At 36.8% G+C, this 22,371-nt stretch overlaps 1 protein-coding gene across 1 annotated transcript in view; it reads left to right on the top strand.

Annotated features, from left to right (window-relative positions):
- Positions 1 to 22,371, top strand: part of SORCS3 (sortilin related VPS10 domain containing receptor 3) — a 535,825-nt gene that overhangs the window by 295,558 nt on the left and 217,896 nt on the right. The gene's annotated exons all lie outside the window — the stretch shown is intronic.

Genomic DNA, 22,371 nt, shown 5'->3' with positions numbered 1-22,371 from the left:
TCAATCACATATCCATGCAGACAGATATTGGATGGATCCTCAGCAGACATGAAAAGAGAAGAAAATTGACAAATCTCTAGAAGATTGTATGCTATACAGGATACAATAGTGCAGATTTTATGCTATTCTGGATAGTAGAAGAATGATCTTAACACAGGTGAAGGTTAAACCAAAATCTGTATTATTCATGCAAAACTATTTATAGAATTAAGTATGAAAATAACTACCTTAACTATGGAGTAGGAACTTCATTGTTTATGAATGCAAGAGTAGCATCAAATTTAAAGGAGGCTATAGATAAGGATAAACAAATAAAGATGTGAGTGCCTGAGAATAAAGATGTGCTAATATTTGGAACTATATTTGCAAAGGGAAAGATTTAGTTTCCATTGGGAAAAGTTTATTAAATAGAATGTTTAAATTATTGGATTCAGTCAAATATTAAGAGGAAACAGAAATAAATGTCCTATGTATGTAACAATGGTGGGATTCAAATTTTTTTTACTATTAATTCTGGGCGTGGCTTGGTGGGCGTGGCAGGGGAAGGATATTGTAAAATTTCCAGTGAGAGGTGGTATTTGCCGGTTCTCCGAACTACTCAAAATTTCCACTACCAATTCTCCAGAACTGGTCAGAACCTGCTGAATACCACCTCTGATATGTATGTATGTATGTATGTATGTATGTATGTATGTATGTATGTATGTTGTGACTCGGAGGTTTGAGCCTGCTCTGTTAGAAGACACAGGCTCGAGTAATGAGGAAGAGGAGGATTTGGCCTTGTGGTTTGAGCCTGCTTTGCTGGGAGACACAGACGTGAGTCAGGAGGAAGAGGAGGATTTGGCTCTGAGGTTTGAACCTGCTTTGCTGGAAGAGTCAGAATCATCTTCCTCCCCAGGACCTTCTTCCCTGGTTGTGCCTTGGGTGTCGGCAGATAATTAGGAGAGAGTGCCAGAGTCCTTGGCTGAGGATCAAGCCGAGGAATGCTGGTTTGATGCAAGGCAAAGACACAGGCAGAAGCGTGAAATACAACGTAAAAGGAAATGTCAAATCAGGGACTGACTTGAGAGACTGACACGCCCCTCAGGAAATACAAGTGGGCGTGTTAGCTCTGAATCCTCATTTGGGACTATTTGTTTATTTGGAATAGAAGCCTTGACAAATTCTCTGTGCAGCGTTTGCTTTTGATTTATGGTCTTGTCTTGTTATCGGACTTTGTGGGAGGCTTTTGGAAGACTGCCAAGGACTTCTCCAGCCAAAGGAATTTAACTCTGTCATTCCTGGTCCTGTCTGTTTATTTATATTCCTTTGGAAATTTGGACTCTCACCTTGTGGTCACAGGTGAGACAAAACATATGTATATCATTTATTTCTGTTTCTCTTAGTATATATGACATTTATTTCTGTTACTCTCATAATGATAAGTGTATGCAGTATTGCAAGCTAACTCAGCCCACAACTGGAAATTGGATCCTGCCAGCTCAAAGTTGCCTGAGCCTTCCATCCTTCTGAAGTCAGTAAAATGAGGACCCAGTTTGTTGGGGGCAATATACTAATTCTGTAAACAGTTTAGAGGGTGTTGTAAACAGTTTAGAGAGTGTTGTGAAGAAGTATGAAGTGGTAGATAAGATTACATGATATTGTTATTGCTACTTTTTCAGATTCCAAATACTGGGTTTATATCAGCAATAAGTTATAATAAGACAAGGCCAGACAACAAGAGTTAATGTTCCAACTCTTGAATTACATCTCTAATAACAAGATGGTTATAATAAATTCTTTTGAAATATTTTAAGACTTTCTCTGATTTGCTGATTATACATGAAAGAATATGGTGGTGTATTAATCTCATTTTAAGACTGTAGGAGCCTAATTCTGCATTGTTTTTCATGAGCTTTTTTTCTGCTTACTGTGTAAGTGGATTATAGGCATAAGAGACAAAGTTAATACCTCAAAAGGAAATTCAGGAACATGAACCTTTAAGTAGTTTTCATGTAGCTTTACAAAAGATGTTTCATAAAAATGAAGTATTGTCCTGGGTTGCTTTGTATAGAATAAATAATCTGAACAGATATTTGAGCTCCTAATGTAATGGTTGGGCAGGTACAAAGGGAAGTGGCTAAATATACACCAATGGATCTGTCACAAATTGTAAAATTGTCCCCAATTGTAAAATTTGTAATGTAATACAAGTCAAAAAGGAAGGCAATTCAGAACAAATATAACTATAAAACCATGATTGTGAAAAATAAGTTTGTAGTAGATGGAAACCTTCCTACCTCAAAACAAGTATGAACAAATGTACACAATCCCAATGGTGATATAGATTTTAGCACAGTTGTGGGTAAAATAGCAGTCTCCAAAGGAGTGTACAGTTCTGACTGTCTACTAAAGCTGTATAGGTTATTAACGTGAACAGATACCATCCTGAATCGGAACTACTGCATTACATATTGCAAATTCATACTTCTAAAATCAAAGCTTAGGACTGGCTAGTTTGAGTCCCTCTTTTATCAGCTCCATTATAGTGATGACTAAATAATTGGAAGAGATTTAATTTCCATTCTTGAATAAACAAAATATTTCACTCTCTAACACTTATAGATTTTTAATGCTCAATTTTAATGTTCTGAATTATATCTTCTGAAACTCTTTGCTTCTCAGTACTTTGAATCTTTTGTTCACATATGTTTATGTTGTAGAGCGGAGGAATAACTGAGGTGAACAGGGAGTGAACTTCAGCTTTTACTTTATTGTAACAATAAAGGGTTGTTGCAGCTGCCGTGCTAACAAGGCAGCCAGGTGGTGGACAACAGCTCCCTTTTGCTGTCCCCCAACAGCTGTCCCCTTTGACAGCTCCCTTTTATAGCCAGCTGTCAAACGGCATCAGCCAATAGGAATGGTCCGTGTTCCTGCTGGAAACACAGACCGGAGTGAAGACTTCAGCTCAGTCTTTTCCAAATGCCACACTCCTTTCCCCCAGAACGGAGCATGCGTAGTCCTTCAGATAACTCAGGTGCTTGTGCAGGCAGCCAGATCTTCTGGGTTCTGACAAAACTGCTGCTGGAAGGAACTTTTCTGCTTGTTAGGCAACTTCTGGTGCCGACAAAGCTGGCATCTCGGCTTCAGGAGTTTCTGGGCAAGGTACAGATGGCTGCTCAGGTAGGCTTGTGTCCCTGTCAGAATCGCGGGAAGTTTCTTCGGGTGCCGGTAGTTTCTCTGTCACAGGAACATCTTGAGGGCCATCTGCAGATGAACTCCAGCGCCTTCTAATTTGATTGATATGGTGGTGCCAAATGCGCCCATCTTGCAGTTGGACCCTGTAAGACTTAGGACCAGTTACTGCCACAATCTGCCCAGGCATCCACAAAGGGTGTCCTGCATAATTCCGGGCATAGACCTAGTCATTTTCAGTGAATTCCCTTGCCTGGCTATTTGACCCTAGGGGTGTGACTGGGGCATAATATGGATGGATTCTGTCTAAAGTAGTCCCCAGACATCTACCCATGAGAAGTTCAGCCGGGGACCTATTAGTGGTGGCACAGGGAGTCATGTGCTGGGTTAGAAGATACTTAGCAAGCCTAGAGTGTCAATCTATGGGCCCAAGCCTTTCAAGGATCTCCTTAGCAGATCTGATTGCTCTTTCAGCCAGGCCATTACTGGCAGGATGAAAACGTGCTGTAAGTGCATGCCTGATTCCCAGGTTAGCTAGGAAGACCTCAAACTCACAAGAAGTAAACTGGGGGCTGTTATCAGACATGATAGTGTCAGGGAGGTCATGGGTAGCAAATATCCTTGATAGAGCCTTAGTGACAGCTTCTGAAGTTGTGGTGGTCATCAGGGTCAGCTCTACCCATTTAGAAAAAGAATCAACCATCACCAGGAATGTACGCCCATGAAAGGGGCCAGCCAGATCAATATGCACCCAGAACCAAGGGCTCCCAGAATCTTCCCACCTGCCTGGAGTGGATGTGGGTGGAGCAGGTCTGGTAACTTGGCATGGCTGACAAACATTCACCCAACTTGTAATCTGAGCATCCATGCCCGGCCACCATAAATAACTGTGAGCTAGGGCTTTCATTCTGACAATTCCAGGATGCCCTTCATGCAGGACCTTTAAAACCGAGGCTTGCAACTTGGAAGAGATAACTACCCTAGTTCCCCAAAGTAAACAGCCTTGCAAAGAAAACTGTTCTTGCTGGCGAGTTTTGAAAGGCATGAATTCAGGGCATAAGGAATTGCAGGCCACCCCCTTCCCACCCAGTCAAGGACCTTGTCCCTGGCAGAGTGGGCAGTGATATCAAGGGTGGTGATGGGAAGTTTGAGATCATTGATCAGGAACACAGCATTAGTTGGTGCAGGATCCTCCACAGGAACAGGCAGGGGGCAGAGACTCTTGCCAGCTTGATGAACCAGTGTATAGGAATAGGCAGCCAGAAATAAAGTCCACCTGGTCATCCTTGGAGACAAAATTTGAGGAGTTTGTCTATCACTTGATAGAAGGCCTAACAGAGGCTTGTGATCCATAACCAACTCAAAATCGTGCTCATATAGAAACTCATGGAATTTTTTGACAGAAGCAACTGCAGCCAAAGCCTCCTTGTTAATTTGGCTGTAGTTGCGCTCAGCTGGGGAAAAAGTTCTGGAGAAAAAGGCAATGGGTGCCTCAGAACCATTAGGCAGTCTATGACTTAAAACGGTACCTATGCCAAAAGGAGAAGCATCTGCTACTAAAACTAAAGGTAAATGCTCATTAAATTGGATCAGAACAGCATCGGATGTGAGCAATGATTTGACTGTATAGAAAGCATGGGCTTCCTTAGGTCCCCAGTGCCAGGGGGATTGCTTATCCAAGAGTCTGTGCAGAGGCTCTGCAACAGAAGCTTTATGTGGCAACAGAAGCGTAAAAGTTAAGAAGTCCTAAAAAGGCCTGGAGCTCAGTTTTGTTAGTTGGTGTGGGTGCCTTGTGAACAGCCCTTACTTTGGATTTGATTGGGTGAATACCAGAGGCGTCAAATTCTGTATCCCAAAAATACTATCTGTGGGGTGGCAATAGTGCACTTCTCTTTGTTTAACTTTAGACCATGCTTCCTGAAATGACCAAGGACTCCTCTGAATCTTTGCAGTAATTGAGACTTGTCGGGGCTGATATTAAAATGTCATCAAAATAAGGAATTACACTTGGTAATCCTTGAAGAAGTCTTTCCATTAAAGATTGGAAAATCTCTGGGGCCACACTTACGCCAAATTGGAGGCGCCTACATTTAAAAGTGTCCCTGTGTGTTACAATAGTTTGTAGTTTAGCGGCTGTGTCATCAACAGGGAACTGTCGATAGGCCTGTGACATGTTTAATTTTGCGAAAATGGTTCCTGGCTCAAAAGAATCTAGTAGGTGCTGGATAACAGGGACTGGATAAGCACTGATTTGTAAATATTTATTCAATGACGTCTTGTAATCTGTGCAGATTCTTACATTACCATTCTTTTTTCAGGGGTGTCACTATTGGGGTTTCCCATTTTGCAAAGTCCACAGGCTCTAATACACTCTGTTTAATTAATTTGTCAAGCTCCATGTCTAATTTGGGGCTTTAAATGGATTGGTACTGCCTGAGGGTCCAAGTTGAAAGATATTGGGGTTCCTGAATAACATCCCAGCCCCTTGCTGAACACATCAGCATAGTCATTAAACAAGGTGTCCACTTCAGCATTTCTAATAGAGTGGATTCTGCTTATATGGAGGCCAAGTCTAACCCCAACAGGCTAGGGAGGGCACCATCCACTACCACTAAAGGCAAGTGACCTTTAAAATTTTGAAATTGAACAAAAAACTTGCCTTTTCCGATGACTGGGATGGTTCTGCCTTGGTAGTCATGTAGGGTTAACTGGCAGCTGTGAAGCTTCTTCTTAGCCATTCTGAGAAGTAGTTGTTTCAAGGTGCTCCATGAGATGATGGACAGTGCTGAGCCTGTGTCAACCTCCATCCTGCAAGGTTTCCCTTCTATAGAAACAAAAACACTGATTTTGCTCGAACCTTTGTTAGTCAGCTTGGCTTGATAGCAGGTAAAACAGTATTCAACTTGTTTTTGGAAATGTTGGGTTGTCTGAGGCTTTTGGGCAAAAGTCTTTCCTGCTTGACAGATCCTGGCTAAATGACCCTTCCTCTGGCATTTTAGACAAATGGCATTTCTGAACTTGCAGGATGCCCTGAGATGGTTTCCCCCACAGCAAAGACAAATGGGCTGAGGCCCTGGAGGTAGATTGGGGTTTGGCCTGTTCTCCCTTTGACTGTTTTTTTGCTGCCTGGGGTGATTTACATCATTAGCCTCTTCACAGTCTTCTTCTGTGGAGGCTTCATCGTAATGGATGGCTGAGCTGGTCTGGCTAATTGGATTTCCCCAAATTTCTGCTGCTGAAAGTGCTGATAGTTCAGCAGCTTGAGACTCTTCAATTGCTAATTTAAGGATTAAATCCCCTTTAGCCAATAGATGCCTTTCCAGCCTTAAATCCCTGACTCCACAAACTAGTTGGTTTAATAACATGTTGTCCAGATAGGCTCTAAACCCACAATGCAAGGCAGCTGTTCATAGGGCAGCCATATACCCACTAATAGTCTCTCCCTCAGCCTGAATCCATCTCCTAAAATCATGATGCCTGGCAATTCAGGATGGCTTAGGGGAATAGTGGTTGGAAAGAATTTCCTGCAATTCTTCCAATGGAAGTCTTAATTGAACGTGGAGCCAATAATGCCGTAGCAGTGTCAAACACTGTAGCTCCGCAAAAACTTAAAAAGTAGGACTTTTTCCTATGGTTGGAAATATCAGCGAGGTCTATGGCATCTATGAAACAGTCAAATTGGTTTCTGTAGGATTCTCATGTTTCTGCTGTCGGTTTGAAAGGCGGAAATGCAGGGTTCGAAGTCATCTCGACTCAGCGGTGCCAGATCTTCCAAGGAAAGTTGAAATTCACGCTCGCGAATAGTGACAGAAAGCTCTTAAAGTAACATTCAGCTCGGTAGCGACTTCGGCTACCGACTTCTCTCAGCGATTCTTTGCCCGGTTGCCTCTTATAAGTATCCCGCCCTCATCGCCAGTGTTGTAGAGTGGCGGAATAACCTGAGGCGAACACGGAGTGAACTTCAGCTTTTACTTTATTGTAACAATAAAGGGTTGTCGTGCTAACAAGACAGCCAGCTGGTGGACAACAGCTGATGCTGTTTGACAGCTCCCTTTTATAGCCAGCTGTCAAATGGCATCAGCCAATAGGAACGGTCCATGGTCCCGCTGGAAACACGGACCGGAGTGAAGATTTCAGCTCAGTCTTTTCCGAACGCCACACATACATTAAATCATAGAACAAGGTGCCCACTATGACATATAAAAATAATTTATGGGAACACTAAGTTCCAGAATAAACTGATATGTAATAATCATATGATAAAATGTAAGCTTTTATTGAATATGAAATTTACTTTTTATCTTAGGAATTTATCAATTTAGATTACATAAGCATAAAACGCATACATTTTGCATTTATAGTTTAATGCACAAAGCTTCTCTCTAATAGTTAATTCATATAGCTATGACAGAATGGAGTTGTAATGTAAGAAATAGTGAAGTCAGCTAACTAGCAATATGGAAGGAAAGCAATTTCTCCATGTTGGTTGTTTCACTACTTGTACATAACACTGTAGAGTAATTTCCTCTGTAAGATGTGTTTCATTATTCCCAGCAAATCAATGCAGTGTTGTCTCAAATGTCCAATCATAGTTCTTAGGTGGGATGGGGGCGAATGGTGTGTGTGTTGTGTGTATGTGTGGTTTTTACTGCCTGATTTTAGGGGGAAGTTGCAGAATGACCTGAACCTCGTGCCAGATATTAGCGCTGAATGAAGTTATGTCAATGTCCAGAAGATGGCAATTTTTGTCTACAAATGACTTTTAACTAGTGGTAATCTTGTTACCTTATCTATCTGTCTAATCTAACCACAGGACTAGATTTTTTTGTTGACAATTTATTCAAATTCTAATATATGGCTATAAATCTATGCAGATTCTGTCTTTAACAGCACTAATTTCAATAACATTCAGAATGGCTGTCATAGAAGAATATTGAAACCATGTCAATATTTGAACAGATGCCAGTCTAAATTCATAATTTCAATCTAAATTTATCCATACATCAGTATTTATCCTAGACTACCACAGTCAAATGGCTGTTCATTCTTCAATAATTTAAGAAGCAATTTAATTGAATAATTAGCTTGTATCCATGGAAAAGTGAAAAACAAACAAAGCAATGAAGTATGAGGCCATCCATATTTTCAATGCAGTTAATTATGATGTCATACCTATAGCTTTTATACACTTTTGAGATGGGAGCTTGAGAAAACATTGTCTCAAAATAAATTACATACCATGTTGTTACTTTGGTATGAAGTTTTTATTGCATAGTAAACTTGCTGAAAGATATACAGTATAGAATGCTGACTCTGCACCCATCACTTATGCAGAAGCAACAATTTCTCAACATCTATTGAGTTTCCAACAATAAAGGTCACCTCTGTTGGAGTAAAAAAAAAAAACCTCATTCAGATTGTTAAGTTAAGTGTCAGTTTGACCTTTTGAGTCTGTCAGATGCATTGAGGTAGAAGTAATCCCCTGGGTTATGTTGTCATCTATCTTGCATTACAAGGATCCAGATAAATTTTTTGTCTTCATCAGAGAAATCATTTAGTTTCCTAATGCTTACTTATTAAAGTGATTTCATAATATCCCATGGCACATGGTTGCCTCACATGATTTTTCTTAATTCTTGTTTTGCCTGTTTTATTGCAGTGCCAGTTTAGTCTGGATGTTTAGGTTTGTTTTTGTTTTTATTACCTTACATATACACAGGAATAAGAAATCTTCAAAAATTCTGGTTTTACTCTCTGAACTCTTCTCAAATCCTCAGATGCCAAAAAGCTTTTAAATAAAAAATAATAATTAATTAATTATTAAATTTATATGCCACCCACCTTCCTGACAGGGTGACTCTGGACAGCTTACAGTACATTAAAAGATAAATAGAAAATCAATTAAAGTTTTAAAACTTTGTAAGTTAAAACTTTAAAACTAACAAACAAACAAATCTCAAAATAAAAACAAAACAGAATGAAGGAGACAGACAGGACATAAATAAGGTCTTACCCTGTCAATCATCTTCAGCGGCAAGCAAAATCAAATTTTAATACCATTCTTAAAGGCCAAAAGGGTGAGCAACACCATATAGAATCAAAGATGAAAAACAACTGGATCTTGAGGGCCCCTGTTGTCCTTATACACAATATAGATTAGGTCCTGTCTGTGCTGAAGCATGGAGGAATGGAAGCAGTTTGATCCCCAGTCCACACAACAATACTAAGTGGTACGATAAATCACCGAACTGGTAAGAAAGGTATCTTTTTTCCAGTAGTCCTTGATTTGGGATGTTTGTTATTCTTTGGTAATAACAATGTTTTGAGGATTTATATACATACATGTTGTACATACAGACACTTACACTCACATATACATACATACACCCACACCCACACAATTATTTATTAATTAATTTAATAAACTAAACAAAGACAAAGTTGCAACTTAGCGGATTGAAAAGGCTACCCAAATCAAATAATATGACTCTGGGTCAGAGGCTTATTACTTGACTGCCCTGGAATAAATCTCATACAATTTATTTTCAAGGTAGGCCAGGTTAACAGATTCCTCATGAGCTTGGGACATTTTCTGATAATTCTTCTGTCCCACGCCCCCTCTTGCTTTTTTATACACATTTCTTTTTCTTTTTAGTTGAAAACCTTGTTAAAAATAATGTGAAAAAAATGCATTCTGGTTGGCATATTACTTTGAGAAGTGCAAGCTCTGTTTTTGTTAAATGGAAATAAAAGCAATTTTGCATTCATCTCATAAACAAAGTTTAGCACTGCAGACTGCAGGTAGTAAGTATATATCAGTTATGGAAGGTCACCTGTTTAAATCAGACTTTTCTGGATGTTGAAAAAAATCAATTAGCACATAAAGAAAAAGATAGTGTTCTACTCTCCAATGTGCTGGTTTCTAGTTGCTGGTATGGCAACCTTCAGACATGAAACCATCCACTTGAAATGCCATGAACTTTTCTATCCAAGCTCTGCATCAATTCTGTATTAAACTGCTGACTTCAGTTTAATTTTAGACAATAAATGCTAGGAGGAAACACTAGAAATCAAAGGCCAAAACTGTTTCTCTGCCTCATCCCCTGACAGTGCAACAATCTTTTTATGTGATTGCATTATGGTATTGTGTTATTTTTTGGATGCATTGCAATGGACAATATAAGGAGATTTGAGATCATCCAGGGGTAATCCTTGGAACATGCTCATTTATCAACTGTGATTTTTTACTGGCAATGTTTTTTCAGTACAATACTAGTTGCTAGTTCACTTGTCATACCTCATTAGTGTTGAATGGATCTGGCATTTGCACTTTTTATTTAGTTCACTTAGCTAAGACTGTTGCCTTGATTTCTTGAAAGGATTTGAAAACTAGTGACAGAAAGAAGTCGCCAGCTCAAATCTATATTAGCGAAACAAACAGGAAATTAATCTCATTGTGCAAGTTTAATCTCTTGCTGTTCCTGATGGTGAGCAGGTATTTGATGGTGTGGATAACAACGTCCATTAAACTGGTGTGTGTGTGTGCTAAGGAGGAGGATTTTAAAGAAAAACTGACAATGCGGTACAGCAAATTGGGGCATAGATTAAATGATGTGGATATCTTCTGTGTGCATTCCTGACTAAGGTGAGGACAATCAGGATTTGTATGCCTTCATGTATGCTATAATGGAGTCAAGGCTGATAGCAGTTATGTTCATTATATAATCCATAATTTAATGGGAGATAATGAACTGGGAAATACACCCTGACAGATGCCATGAGGAAGTGTGGGAAACTATCTGATGCACAGAAACAGCAAAAGCTGGAAAGCTTGGAATGCTCATAGGAAATACAGCTTTCAGTTAGACTCAGCATCAGTAATATGAAATAGGATTGTGCTGAAGGAAGCAGTTCCGCAAAGGAATGTGGCATTTTTGCCTACAAGATCGAAGCAGCTACCCTGCTTCATTTTGGCCATTTTTTTTTTTGCCCTTCTGCACAGTTCCTGCTTGCCTTAAAGTAAGCCAGATCTTCTAAGTAGATTTTCACATGCTGCATTAATGAAGCATGTTTCCTGGACTTTCAGGACTGAGATTGGATCACACAATCATCAGCACTTGAATGTTGCTGAGCCAGATTTTGTTTGCTTTGCATAGGCCAGAATCCAATCACAATACTCATACTTATTTTGCATTGACCTGCAATTTCGGAGAACTACTACATCAGCTAAAGGTTTTATTTTTCTCTAGCAGGCATGTGAACAATATCCTAACAGTTACCATGTGTTTTGGGGTGGACAAGAAAGGAAAATAACTATTTCCATTCTCTGGTATAATAATCTGAGAGTGAATCTTACTTTTAGTTCTAGTTGCCCTATCTTATTTCTTAAGAATCCGGATTAATAATATATGCTTTGCCCTAGAAAAAGAAAGGTAATGCTATCCTTTGTAGTGGAATTAAATCCATATCAGTATTTAGGTTTATTTTTATTTTTTATTTTAAAAAAAATGCAAGATACTATAGAGAAAACAAAAATGGCATTTTTCAGAGTTATGAATTCTATTTCCTTTAACTTCTTAATGATGCTAACATTTTACAATATTAAAATCCTGTATGATCATTTGGGAATAAGGTGTACAGAAACATTACCTGAGTGTCCCAGAAGGAATATTGGTCTTTCCAGCATTAGACAGAATGAATGTACTTTAGCAAAAATATATAAAAAAGTTGATGGACTTGATTAAATTCACTAGTGCCCCCTGTGGCAGAAACAGTCATATGGTGTTTAGGGTTGAAAAGATCATTGGAGAACACATAGAATCTTGCAGAAACTATGTTAGTTACAGACATAATTATTTTAATACTTTCTGGTGTATTGCTTAAGTAGAAAGGACTATGAATTAAACATGAATTGATAGAGATTCTTGTAGTCTCCTTGTCAACGATCAGTGATTGTCTTGCATAGTATAAAATTCAGCTTTTTGTTATAAAACATTAATAATAACATTTTAGTGGTTTAAATCTTTAAAATATACAGATAATTACCCATGATGGCAAGTCAGATTTCTTCAGGGAATTTACAATCAGGTAAGAAGGTAACAATTCCTTCCTGTTTTATTTGAATAGCATCTGCTGCTCTATGCTATGGATGAATGGATCAGTCTATTTCTAGTTTGGGTTACTGTCACTCATATTAATATATACTGCTTTTCTCTTACTTGTGCACTAGTCAGAATATAGATAAATATTAACTAAAAAGAAACTACATATTTGTCCTGGAAATGCAAAATTAAATCAGCTTTTTCACAACTTTAAATAAAATGAAATCCTGAAGTATTCCTCATCAAACTTGTATAGTATAATAAAGAAAGGAATCCGAAAAAATACTAAGCAAAGAAACCTCTTTTGATTTTGTTACAGGAAACATAAGATTCACCTGTACCAGACTGATCATAAAATTGAAGCACTTTTTTTTTGCACAAAAGTGGTTAAGTGATACTTGTGATTTGTTTTATTTTTTTAACCAAAAGTGTTAAGAGCATCTCAGAGGTACCTAGCCTACAGCAATCTCTCATCTTTACCATTCATAGTGTACTTAGATAGTAAACATAACAAAGGGATGGAGCCTTACACTGTACTTATGCTGAAGTGCTTTTCATAGCATGGAAGAGAGAAACAAGTCAGGGAGGATAAGAGGTGTTAGTTTTTTATCAACTGGTTTAGGCACATTAGCTTTTTATTTGCACTAGGAATAGAATAGAATAGAGTAGAGTAGAGTAGGGTAGGGTGGGGTAGTGTAGTGTAGTGTAGGGTAGGGTAGAGTAGAAGAGACTAGACTAGACTAGACTAGACTAGACTAGACTAGAATAGACTAGAATAGACTAGAATAGAATAGAATAGAATAACAGAGTTGGAAAGGGACCTTGGAGATCTTCTAGTCCAATCCTTTGCTCAGGCATGAAAGCCTATATTCATGTTGGTGAACCTTTTCAACCCTTAATATGCATGGGAGTGTGCACACATGCATGGGAGAGTGCCAGAAACCAGAAGAGCAGCTCCCTGGCATGTATGTGTGCACCAAGAAGCTGAGTGCACCATCCACCTGGTCTTCCAGTTTCTGGTGTGCATGTGTGCATGAAGGTCACAAGCCAGTGCGCATGCTTCCCAGTGTATGTCAGAACCTGGTAGAGCAACAGGTGATGACTGGCATGCCTGGAGAGATGGCTCTGTGTGCCACTTCTGGCACACGTGCCATAGGTTCACCATCATGGCCTTGTGGCAGCTCCTCAAATATTGGAAGACTGCTATCCTGTCTCCCCTAATCCCTATTTTCACTAGACTAGACAAATCCAGTTCCAGCAACTGTTCTTTATATGTTCTAGCCTCCTAATCATCTTTGTTGCTCTTCTCTGCACTCTTTCTAGAGTCTCAACATCTTTTTTACATTGTGGTGATGAACACCTATTTACTCTCTATTGTTTTTGTCATCCTTGCCATTTTCTTTTTGTATTTTCAGTTTTGTATTTTTTTTTCTTTTTATCTATGAACTGTAAAGAGTTGCTGAGAGTTGGGTGGCATGTAAAATTAAACAAATAGTTTATCTTAATTAAAAGTCTTGCTCCCAGCTAATCTCTGCTTTTTCTATCTTAAATCTTCCTTGGTGCATAAGATAAAAACTCTACATTTTCCTATTAACTGATTGGAACCCCATTTTCACTACTGAGTCCAGGGTTAGTTGGAGAGACAAGAATAACAGCTAGTCAATCAGGGAGCCACTGAGGATGATATAACAAGATAAGGGAAAGCAAAGTCTTGAAAGAGAAAACCAGAATTGGAAAGTGAGGCGAATAGAAATTGAACATAAAATGCTAGAGTTAGAGTGGAAAAAGATAAAGGATAAAAAGGATTTTTGAATGCTTAGGATCAGTGCATTAGTAAGAGACAGCATAGAGAGGCTCTCAGTGTTTTAGCAATGGTATTTATGGTTTTAAATTTCTTTGTATGGGGAAAGAAAAGAAAATTATTTGCCATGTACTTCTACAGCAGCACTATTTTCATTCATTAGACACTGGAAACCTCACTGCAGTTGGTCTCAAAATGTTCACTATGCTACATGAACTGATTAACAATCAGGAAATGCAAAACACAGCAGCCAAACAATACAGTTATACTGCATTCCTATCTATGAAGAAACAAAGATTTCATGCATGGCATTTAACACTCTCAAAAGCAAACAAAACAATTTTCTGAGCATTTAGGGAAAGGTATTTGTCTGCCAAAATATTTTCCTGTTTAGTTTAGAAGAAACTAAAGGAACTAACTCTGCAAGAAGATGAAGAAGAGGTAATAATTTTAGCCAAAGAAATTCACTTATTCTGCAAAGTCCTGGCATTTCTGTTTGGAGAGTAGCTGCAGAACAATTACTCTTCTTTTCTATATGAGCCAGAAATAAATGGGTTCAGTCACTGATGGAGGGAACATTGAGAGTTCAAGGGGTCTACAGCCAATCTGGGAGTGGCACAAATATCAAGTTAAAAAAATGTTCTGAATTGGAAACCTAGTTTCTATTGTTGCTGAAAACAAAAAGAGGAAGATTCACACAATAGAAGCTGCAATGATTTCCCCCTAAAAATAAGTATAGAATAATTTAATTTTTTTTAAAAAAATCTTAAAATAATAGTGCACTTGGAAACCTGGAAAGAAAGAAAAAATACCTGGAAAGTATCTACTCAAAATATTTTCTATCCCATTGCTAGTTGGGTACATAATCAGACCTCATAGAGCATAGTTATCAGCTTGAAACATTCACAAACAGCTGGACCAGAGTCATTTGAAGTAACAACTCATTTATCATCTCTATAAATTGACTTCGCTCCAAATTTAGGATGGATTATGGAAAGATAAATTTACATCACTTCAGTGTTGGTTAATCTTGTCTAAAATATGTGAGCTGCTGCATAATTAGCATGATATAAAATGATGGAGTGAAATGGGAAGATAAATAGCATAGAATGAATAATGTCAGTAAGGGAACTAAATTATTCCTTTTGTCAATGTAAAAGCAAGTGCAGATGCCTTGATCAGACAGAATAAGAAGCAAGAGTTACTGAGCCAAGTGTAGCCAAAGAAATGGAGGATTCTTCAGATGCCTAAATAGAATCTACTGTTACAATATTTTTATTTGATTTTTTTAAAAAAATATGTTTATAGTAATTTTAATTCTATACTATTTATAGTATTAATTAGAATTAATGATTAAAAATTAGACAAAAATTAGGATCAATAATTAAAATAATATCTTTAAAGATGTACATTTTAATCTTTTAACTGTTCAGTGTTGCTAGGAGTTGGGTGGCATGTAAAATATGGAAAACATCAAAAAAGAGGGTTAGTTAATCAGGACAGAAGTTGATGAGTATATGTGTGAGATTATACAGAAAGCATTTTCTCAGGAAAATTCCCAGACCCAAGTCATAAAGTTTTAAAGTAATAATCAGGAATTCATCTGATAAATATTAATCCATATTAATATTAATCTTACTAATAATAGTAAGTTGATGGCATACAGACAACAATATGATGAATTATAAAGTAGTTTCTAGATTAGAAAAATTAAATTACACAAACAGATCCTCCACTGAACAGAAACAGAATCTCCACTGAAGATTTCCTTATATAAAACATAAGCAGCTTGGACTTAAAGTTCTAAAATCCTGGCAAGCTTTATATTAGAAATGTAGCAATTTCTCTTTCAAGAAAAAGGGGATATATGAGCATTTATTATAGTGTAGTTCCTCGTTCCTGCAAGGAAGGAGGGAAAGGACAAATCTGAGCCTGTACTTAAGAGTTCAGCTCTTGTTGAACACAATCAAAAATTTTCACAAGGTAGCCAAGTGACAGAATAAGGGAGTCAGAGTTTTCCAGGTACAAAATGGAAGGTGGAGGAGAGAAACATGAAAGAAATATTGTAGTTTATATGATAAAGAATCAACCTGCTTCTTCAAACAGAAGTGAGGTAATATGAACCTTAAAATGAGCCAATTTGGCCTTGTGTGATGTGAACTTATGAGAAGCTTTTAAGTCTTGCAAATTCTGGTCACTTTAGACTTTTATAAAGAGTTTGAAGAGCTGGCTTTCCTGGATTAAAAGTGGAAACCATTTTCATGTCAAAATTTGCAATATTTGGGGGTGTGTGTGTCTAGGATGGAATCACCTTTGATTCTCCAGTTGCAAGATGTCTTCACTTTAGTAATCTGGTTCTAGGAAGGTGCAAAATTCACATTGAGCAAGCATGGCAGTAAATTTCTTGGGATCCTTGTCACAATTAATAGGCATGAATATGGGTTCACAGCATCACTGAGTTGCACCATCTCTAACAATGGAGGCTGACAGTGGGATTAGAGTCTGTCCCACCTACTGGGCTACTTGTTAATCATCTAGTTTAAATAGTCCCTATAGATCACTCCCTGGTTCTGATACTGAAGCACACATGGGTTGCTTGACAGACTGGAAATGGGATTGCTACAGGGACTGCAGTCATACTTTAATCCTTGCTGATAGTTTTCTTGCCATAGATATGAGAAAATGAGTGGGCTCTTAGGCTTCCCAAAAATGCTTGGTAGTTAATCATACCTCTTCAAGACTTAAAACATAATTAATCTCTGATACATTTGTCAAAATATACCAAGACACAATCTGGCTCTATTAGACTATTTATTGTAGACAAGAATAAAGCCTCAAGCACAACAGTCAATTGGTCACTACAGTGTAAAGAAGCAGGAAACTTTGTGTTTTGATGCTTCTGAGTTTCATCTCTAATCTTGTTTCTCTTTCCCTTCTGAAACTTTTGGAATGCTTGATGGATATAAGTTTACAGAATTGGCAACTTGTTCACTTAACCATTTTAATTAGAACATTAACTTGAATGCAAAGATAATATAAAAGAAAATAATATAAATATAAAAGAAAATAACCACCAAATTCAGAGATTGGTCTCAATGGGATTAGCTTCCCACTGAGACTAATACTGTGATACTCTTTGCATCATCAAAATAGGATAACTAGAGCAGAAAACTATAAGTTTACATGCATACTATTTAATTACATCCTTATTACTACATCCTGATTCACGTAACATGCTAAATTCAACTAGCCACCAATTAGACGATATGTCCTTATTGCTTCATTTTAAATCTACATTTACTCAATCAAGGCTCACTTTTTGGGAGAATATAACCTTTATGCATTGTTTGGTTATATCTATTTACATGGTGCTGCTAGCTAGATTTTATTATGTTCTTTTTGTTAAGGCAGAAAACAGTGGATGTCATTGCTGAAACTCCAGCTAGTCTGTTTGAGCAGCATGTTCTAAGCTGCTATTTTTTTATACATAATTTTGTAAGAATCATCCTAATGGTTTTGCCCATTGTATATTTTTACCTCATTTTATTAGAGAATCAATTGTATGAACTTAGACCCTGCCCCATGATTTATTGGATTTGTATAATATGGTTGACTGGGGATGAGTAACACTTTCATAATTGTTTAATGCAGCTTTGGGTTCATCTGCCATTCTCTTGCCTGGTGCTATCTGGTTTACATACTAGCTGGTTTACATAGTATTCTGGATCTTTAATTGCATAGTCAGTTGTACTGTGTGTGAATATTCTTTTTAATGCCATTTGAAGAAGAGACCTACATATGTGGAATTGGAAGTGCATAGGTTTGATATGCATCATTATTATCCCCATCCAAAATAGAACAAGGGTAATAATTGCTTGAATCATATAATGTAGATCCCCTACTACAACTTCTAGGCCTTAAAGGATTTGGAAAACACTAGAGGATTAATTTTGTTTTCCTAAGATAAGACATCTCTGCAGCCAAGCCTGCTGAAGAATTGACTCAAATCCATGTAAGCTTAGTATTAATCTGTTATAGAAGAAATGACAATGGCAGTGACAAGTTGCTGCTGTAGCAATACTGGCATGAACCTCTTATTTTTAAGTTCAATATGTTCAGTATTTGAGATAATGACTAATTCTGAACAATGCCTTATTGAAAGAAGCTAGAAAACTTCATGTCAGAATTTCAAGTAGTCATCATAACCTGCTTTCATTCCTTCATTCTGCCTACCAGCTGATGGCAATTATCTTTTTTAAAACTTCTGTTTATTTTAAATATATATTGTAATTACACAGATCTGAATATTGTCAAAAAGAGGCAAACCATTAATAAAATAATTAAAGCTATTGTACATAGTTGTTATCAGTGAACAATATAACTTTATCATAATAGATACAAATTACTATAATAACAAAATGATTAACTACAGAAATTGACTGTTTTTCGGTGCAACATATTTTTCTTTTGTTTTGCCCTTACTGTTAAAAAGATATTATAAATGACTGAAGTGAATACCATTTTTAAAACTTGCATGAAATTTTCTCTGAACTGACGAGATTAATCATGTACAACAATTCCATATTCTTGTCATCCACGATTAAAAAAATGAGTAACTTGCTGCTTTTGATTATAGGTGATATAACATCCTAGTCCCAGCTGAATCTTCCTGTAACACAATTGCAGTTTTATAAGGATTATTAGCATAGATCTGACAGATCTAGCAATGGATCAGTCAAGACTAACTTAGACTTACCTGATTAGGAAAGCAGAAATGCAGAGGATATAAATAAGCATCTATCAGAAACAGACACAATAAAATAAAGAGATAAGACTAAGAAGATAACACTTCAAGACAAATTAAACTCCCTTTTTATGACCCTGTAATTCCTTAATTTGTAGTAGACTTGGGCTGACTGGATGGAACTAAGCATTTACTAGCCAGATGCCTTTCTTGAGACAGAGTTCGTGCCAGATTTGTTTTCTTCACGTCCTAATAGATTTCTGCCACCACAGGATTGAACTTTAAACTTCCACATGGGAAGTGAGCCTCTTCACCACTAGGCCACCACACCAGTCATTTCAACACAACATTAAAATTTGTTATCAGATCATGCACAAATTCTGACAAGTTATTTCTGCTTGCTCAGAATGTTAATGATGCCATTTCTTGAAATAAGATAAGAATATAGATTCTAATAATATTCACCTTGTCTATCTAGTAGGCTAAAAGTGTTAGTACTAACATGAAAGGCAAATTATAGTCAATTGGTCCCTAGAATCTTAGGACATTCCAGCATTGTCTGTTTATTCTTTAATTTTACTGGCCACAATTCAATATATATCACCTACCTCTAGGGATAACTCTAAAAGGGAGTAAATTGCAGAGCGATCCACCTTTAGGACCCCTAAGAAATCAAGAATGCTGGTTTTTGCCAGTAAAGTACAAATGAGAAAAATTATATCGAATCTTTTCTTAATGTAATTTCTTACCAAATCCAGTATACTTTCTTGTGTCTGTTTCTGACATCAGTTGTTAGAGTCCTTAACATAACAACATGGAGCTTTTGCAGAAACTGGAAAGGAGTTTCAAGTGCTATATTTGGCTTTTTGAGATCAGGGAAATCTTAACTTTGGAGAATGAACATGAAAATAATCTTGTGAACTCATAATTACTGAACTAGGTCTACATCCTTAGTCTTCAAAAAGTGGTACTTCGTTTAATATACAATAAAAACGAAGTATTTTGAACTACTTGTCATGATAATCTTTAACCACTGCCATTTTCTTGATGTTAATATTATATACATTTACTATATTTTTGGTTTTATAAAAGTAATGTTTTTATGAATAGTTTTCTTTTTGATTACCAGAAACTGTAAGTTCAAAACCTGCATATTCTTTTTAAAGTCCCCTTTTCCAAATCACAGTTACAATAAATGGAGTCTGAATACTGAAAATATAACCTCTAATCATCTTGAATAAATTGCCAAACGGTCTCATTATTCTATTTACCAAGTATTACCCTTACCAAGTATTAATACCATTAATCGATATTGTATTGTACTGTACATATTCTGGATATGTTAAATTTACAACATGTTCCATCCTATTTTTATTATAAAATCTTGCAGTCCAACGAAAATTGTGAACTACATATTTTCTTAATACAATTGCAAAGAATATAATATTCCTGCAATGGGAATTAATTTAAGCATTTCCCAGTGAGGTTGCATAATACATTTCCTTGAATTTATAATACATTTCCTTAAATTCTTAGTAGTTTCTTATTTCTTCATAGGACTGAACATAGGAGGATGACAGTATATAGAGCTGAAAAGAAAAATGAGAAAATGCTGCTATAGTAGCATAAGCTATTCCATGTGGTAGTGTGTCTATGCACATGTTAAACATCTGCATATTCAATCCCTGAAATGATATATCATTTGTAATGACATCTTGAAAGATACCAGAAAAACGTCATATCAAACTGATAGGCTCAAATCACAACAAACCAGCTTTGTTTCCTTCATCCTGCTTAGCGACTGATTGCAAATGACTTTATTTCTCTTGGCTGCATTTGACATCTCCTCTGGGTCACACAAGCAAGGGCATGCCACTTTTATGCTCAAAGAACCCATTCATTTATGGGTTTACTTTAAATACTGTGCAATTGACCTTTCTGTTTGCATGCATGATTAATAGTGTGCAGGCTGTGATGAACCAAAGGGGACTAAAGGGATCTTGTCTCTTTCCCTCTTAAAAATACCACAGTAGAACACCTGCTTTTCTTGATCATCTAATTTCCATAGACATTCATAAGTAACTGCTAGAAAGGAAAGAAAGAAGTAAAGTCAGGTGCTATCAAATGAATAGCCTCCTTAATCCTTTCTATGGATCCACCTAAAAACTACAGTTTCTGTTTAATCATCCTACCATGAATCATCCTGAAATAAAAATGTGTTCATTATTTATTTTTATTTTTTTAGAAAAACTCTCCCCCTTCTCCATCACCAGAATTGTTGAGTTCCTACAATGATAGATAGGATGTTTTTGAACAAGTAACTGTAGGGCACATGATTAACTGCAATTAACAGGTTAATGCTTCATAACAGGAAGGGTTTTTTTACAAAAAAAATGGAAAAAAGTCAACCTAAATAACATGCACTTGCTTTAGCCAAATGTTATACTGACCCCTTAAGTCTCAGAATTCACATACCACAATAATTGGTTGTTTCTTTCCAGTGATACATGAATGGATAAAAGTATATGTTTTATGTTTAACATACCCGGACCACCCAATCATACTTTTTTGGGAGAGAAATTTGCTTGTGGTAAATCTGAAGAATTAAAATTGACCTTTAAAGGTTTAAGTTATTTGGAATCAAAATATCATTACATTTTTTCCTTCCTATACAAGCCTAGGCATTCACTAACCCTTTCCCTTTGAGCAATATATTTTTGACCATAGCATTCAACCTCTGCAATTGCTCTGTCTTGACTCTATATTTTTTATTTGGTTGAGTTCTTGAGCATTTTTGCCCAAACATATATCCACTATCCTTATTCAATAACAATAGAAATGGAGGTTGGGCAGGTGTAGTGACTAAATATACAGAATGGTGATTATTAAAGTTAGATGACAGGGATGTTTAGTTTTTAATCCTATTGGCAAATTTAGGTAACAAGGCTATTAGCTTTTATAATTTATAATTTATAGATTAATTCTATATGATGGCCTTTTTTTCAAGGTAAGTAGAAGTTAATGTGGCTGCGCATTTTTTAAAGAGTAGCTTTCAACTCTCTGAAAGCCTATATGTCACGATTGTTTGCCAAGTACATTCCTCCTCATATTATCTCTAGCCCAGGCATCCTGAAGACGGCTCTAGATATCCCAGTCTGGACATGCTGTTTTGCACATTAGGTATGATGTTCCTTGTGGACAATTTCGGACATTGAAGAGAAGGAGAAGGAGGTTTACCCAGCGGATGCAGGAGAATTGAAATGACACAATTCCTTTATGTTCAGTCATGGACTGAATGTATTAATTATAGGATATGTATGGTACATGTGTGTATGTGTTCAGTTGACTTATTTGCATTTCACATTTCCCAGTTTCAAAGGGCACTGACTGGACCTTGGCTTCTGCAGTCTCTTTATCTCCCAGGTTTTCAAGTTGATTTTAATTACATTATGTATACTTTGCTGTATATAACTATATTTATTCTTATTTATTAATCTAAATTTAATCTATAAAATAATTGAAGAAAAACAATGGAATAAGTCTTGCCTATA

The sequence above is a fragment of the Pseudonaja textilis genome, chromosome 4, assembly GCF_049901715.1.
Source record: "Pseudonaja textilis isolate UNSWEBS1 chromosome 4, rPseTex1.2, whole genome shotgun sequence".
Classification (NCBI taxonomy): Eukaryota; Metazoa; Chordata; class Lepidosauria; order Squamata; family Elapidae; genus Pseudonaja; species Pseudonaja textilis.
The sequence above is the reverse complement of the archived record's forward strand: the minus strand, read 5'-3'. Positions and strand labels throughout refer to the sequence as shown.